The 4832-nt window shown below is 33.1% G+C and overlaps 1 long non-coding RNA gene across 1 annotated transcript; it reads right to left on the bottom strand.

The window, feature by feature from the left end:
* Window positions 1-516: 516 nt before the first annotated feature.
* LOC115925478 lies at window positions 517-2616 on the bottom strand. The gene is made up of 2 exons (XR_004064741.1): window positions 2409-2616; window positions 517-1318 (listed from the first exon to the last, which is right to left on the bottom strand). It is a non-coding gene; the product is annotated as an uncharacterized LOC115925478 (long non-coding RNA).
* Window positions 2617-4832: the final 2216 nt, after the last annotated feature.

Below are 4832 nucleotides of genomic sequence, written 5' to 3'. Positions count from 1 at the left end.
CATGTAATATTTCATTGATGGGATCATCTCCTGACTGACTGAGTGATGGAAGGGGGGGGGGGGGGTATTTATGAAAGATTCTTTGTTTTATATAATGAGGGTGATGCTGAGCAATGTTTTCTGTGCTACACACATATTATATGTTGTGTGTACATTGTACTGTATATGGATGTCTTTTATCCACTTTTTAAAATGGAAAACCAATTTACTTTTGTAATTTGAAGGAAAAATATGTTTGTTAAAATTTGCTTATAAAACCACATAAAAAAGAAAAGCATTTCTGTGCCTTGTGTGGTATGTCTTTTATCGATCCATTTATTTAATCAAGAAATGAAAAATAGAATAAATCACTCAACATGTCCGAATGTCCATTGACAATAAGCATGATATCCATAGAGAACCACATGTCCGTCTTCATATCTGGGTCATTCCATCGGGTTGGGTCATAAATTGTGACATGAAGGTTCAAAATTCAGAGTTGTTGAATAATTTTTATATTGTTATATCCTGTTTTTTACACCCATTCTTCAATAGATTCCACTGGAATTGTGTGTATTCCTTCGCACACTTTCATTTAAAATGAAAAAACAGACACACCAAAAAACCAACGTTACAAGGACATCTTTTTTTTACTTGCTCATTTATTTTCTGATCTGAAACTTTGTCACAGTCTGTAATCCACTTTTTTGTGTGTGGAAAACATTTAGATGATGGGAGCAATAGTTTAGAATACTTAAAACTTGAACACAGCAACATTATATCAATTTATAAACATGAAACAAATGAGGAACTAGCAATTTTCAGATCATGTTTTTTTTCTAAAGGATAATCTTTTCTCTTGCATAGAAAATCTTGGCTACATTCCAAGAAATGTGCTAATTAATTGATGCATGAAACATATTTAATGAGATGATAACACAATTGAAAGGAAACCTGCAAGATTTATGGTCTATATTCACCTCAACACCTCCAGTTACCAATGTTACACGGACATCATGTCCGAGTAACATCCGTATGATATTAGAGTAACTGTCCTCTTATACTCATTGAAAAATGACAGACTACATCAAATATCATCTGAAATATATTTCATCCCTTGATCAGTAAATTAAAAAACAGTATTCATACAAGAGGTATATTGATAGATATCAATGATCAACTTTATATCTTCTTCAAAATAGTGATTAGATTGGAAAGATCTTTGTTTTCCAGGAAGGTTTCGATGACTGGTCATTTTGCCTGCTCTCTTGATCTCTCTCTGCTGGAGCTGAATCCTCAAGGGAGGTAGAGGAGCCATGAATGAAATGGATGCAGCAATCTAATAAATATGCATGAAAAGAAATAAATAAAAACCAATGAGTAAAGAATATTAAATGAGATAAAAATAAAACAAAACTGTAAATTGTTTCTGTGATTTTTCATTTCAAACGTGTGTTGTGTTTGCAATTATCAAGTACTTCTATCTAGATCTGTTGTAAAATCAAATTGTAAGAATTAAGGATGGAACAACTAGACAGAGGATTGCAAGATGGATAGGGAGGCACCATCCTCACTTTTGGCTCGTTGCATGCCCAAATAGAAGTAGGTATTATTATTGGTTGTTCATTTTAATTTTTCTTTTAAGTTTAATATTTGTGTTGAATTATAAATTTTTGTTAAAAAATTATATTTGTTATTTATCATTATTTGGAGGGGGAGGGAAGGTGTTAAAACCCCTTATCCCTCACTTCAACCTTTGGATGAGGGGGAAGGGGGAGCCAGATTAATGATTATTTAATTATTTTTTTTTAATTAAAAAAAAAAAAAATTATATAAAAAAAAAAGGAAAAAAAAAAAGGGGCTCATTACATTATTATGTATCCAATATTAATTGAATGGGGGGGGGGGGTGCCCTCCCCCTTTAGCCTATTCTTCTCTATCTCAACCCCAACCCCCTTTTTTGCCCAAAATGTTGGTATTTCGGGTCTCAGATTGAACTTCCTAACTTGAAGGAAACAATGTTCAATAACTTGTGTTTTTCGTTAGACTTAGCCATCATTGTTCAATGACAATTAATTGCACCATATAAATAATATTAATTAATTTAACACTTGTCAGAAAAAATCTGAGGTGTAGGAACATCATGAATATCATTATTTACGGGATTCTTATAACAAAATTCAATTTCTGTCTAAGAAATTAGCTTTTTAAGGGGAAAAGTCCGGCATTGATTTTGCATGTTTCGTTATAACACATATATCAGTATGTGGGACAACAGTAAAATATTCACTCACACGTGATGGTTTTGACACCGTTTTAAGCTATAAATAACACAATTTTAAACGGAATTACATTTAAACGAAATGGAATTTCATTGTCTATGATAATAATTCAGGCCATAAAAATAACTTTAAAAACAAATTACCTACCAATTTGGGCGCTGACGGGCGAAAATGGCTGCCCGACGTTATATGGACATTCTCACGTTTGTGATTGCAGTGTAGGGGTAGGTCGTCGCAGTCCGGCAAAAAACATGTTCTGCGCATTCGTGAATAACTAGCAGGTCATTTTAACACCGAAAACTGAAGCTAGCGGGCTGGTTTATATCTCAAACACCGTATTTTCACACCGACGTTACCAAATTATGAAGGACATCGCGCCCGATTTTCGCGGTAAATTAATTGTTTTCTTATATTTACCGACCGATTTAATCGTCATTCTTTCTACATATGTTCATGAGGGGTTGTACCTTCCTAATAAGATGAAACTTTCTGAGAAAATATCTTGCTAAATTTGTGTAAAATGCTAGAATTACCGCCGTTACGAAAAAAGTGCCTAGGACATTGTTGGTAACGTCGGTATTGTGTTTTTTCAATATGAAATAACTTTCCGATTTTTTGCACATTTCACTTGAGCTTCTCAAACATAGTAGGGGTATTAAAGGTGACATGTTTTAAGTAGGAAACATTGCATTATGATGAATTTTTTTCCAGAAATAAGTTCATGAAAATGACATGTTTTCATGTCACAACTTTCACCCTCAAAATCGCTGAGACATCGGTAGTAAAACTCTCACAAAAAAAAAAATATGAAGAACAAGTTTCTGTTTTCATGTTTATTTATTATGTAGTACATTACTCTTCAATAAAACATACTTTTATTTTTCTAAAACTCCATTTAAATTTGAGTAAATAGCTTCTAAACATTCAAACACATGAAAATGCTGAAAAGACCCAACCCGATGGAATGACCCATCTATATTTCATTAAATCAGTGTTAGATGAAAAACATGTACATGTAATTGTAAATAGGGGGAAAGGTCATACATCCTGGAGGACTCATAGTAAAGTATTGAACATAAGTGGTATGGTATCTGTCATCAAGTCTTCATGTTGGGGTTTTGACTTTTTGTTGTTGTGAACCAACATCTTTCTCCGATTTCACTTATTTCATTACTACCTACAGTTATTTGATCATTAAACATTAAAGACTGGTTTAAAATAATTCTTGATTCCTAAAGTACTTTTGTAAATGTTCACTTCAAGTGAAGGTGAAAACTCAAGTGGTATATTTGGGGTTTGTCATCAAGTCTTCATGTTGGATTTTTGAAATTATTTTGTGCACCAACATTTTATCAGCAATTTCGTTACAACCTACAGTTATGTGATCGTAAGACATTAAGGATAAGTACTGTAGGAATCTAGAATGATTGTACAATCATTCTAGATTCCTATTCTCTAAAAAAAATCACGGATCACGGACGTCACTCCTCTGGAGAGTGAAAATGTGAAAATAGAGTGAACATTCACTCTTTTCTTCTTAGAGAGCACTCTAAAATCAATCGATATTCACTCCTAAACAAGTGATCACGGACGTCACTCCCAAGAAAGTGAAAATAGATTGAAAATTCACTCTTTTTTTAAGAGATTACAGTACCGGTACTTATTTTAATGTACACATCAAGTGTACAAATGTGCAAACTCAAGTGGTATATTTTGGGTTGTCATCAAGTCTTCATTTTGGAGTTTTGTTTTAAAATTATTTTGTGCACCAACAACATCTTTCTCAAATTTCACTAATTTCATTACAACCACTGTAATGTGATCCTAAAACATTAAATAGTGATATAAAATGATATAAGATTCTTGCACGTTCAAGTGGAAGTGCGAATTCCTCTCCTTTATAGTTTATTTAAATGTCTCTTCTCACCGTAATCCAGAGTTCAAAAGAGCCCGACCGGAGCATGCGGTAAAATAATCAGGCTGCGAGAGTTGATGTCCTCTAAATGAGCGGGGAGTTTCATACCCATCAAAATAACTCTCTAACGGTGCCAAGTACAATTAGGTTAGGAAGCTAACTTGAAAACAGTCAGGGAGATTGAAACTCAATGGTTTTCTTTTCTTTTTTTCTTTCCATTTGGAAGTGTTTACCTCAGGAAGTTTGCTGAGGGATTATTTCAATAATCCTGACAAATATTTCTTTTGCATGCATGAGAGGTAAACTTGCACCACTTTTATTTTGTGATGCTATTACCTTTTAGGTGCACTGTATTTTAAACATTTGTATTTAATTTAATCAGAGTTTTGCTTTAATGCACAATGATGTTAATTTTGTTAGATAACTATACTCGATTTCCAGATTTTGATGTTGCATATTTTGAACAAAAGCTTTTCCCTCTTGTAAAAAGTGAACATGGGTTGATGTTGTCTGGAGATGGATATGAACAAATTTTCATATTACACATTAACAGTGGAAAATTGATTTGCCCTGATTTTTGTTGTATGAGAATGAGAAATATTGAAGCTTACAGCCAGAAGTCTTCAACAATTAAAGCCCTAATTCAGCTAGACCAT

This window comes from Strongylocentrotus purpuratus, unplaced genomic scaffold (assembly GCF_000002235.5).
Source record: "Strongylocentrotus purpuratus isolate Spur 01 unplaced genomic scaffold, Spur_5.0 spur5_scaffold_18, whole genome shotgun sequence".
Taxonomy (NCBI): domain Eukaryota; kingdom Metazoa; phylum Echinodermata; class Echinoidea; order Camarodonta; family Strongylocentrotidae; genus Strongylocentrotus; species Strongylocentrotus purpuratus.
The sequence above is the reverse complement of the archived record's forward strand: the minus strand, read 5'-3'. Positions and strand labels throughout refer to the sequence as shown.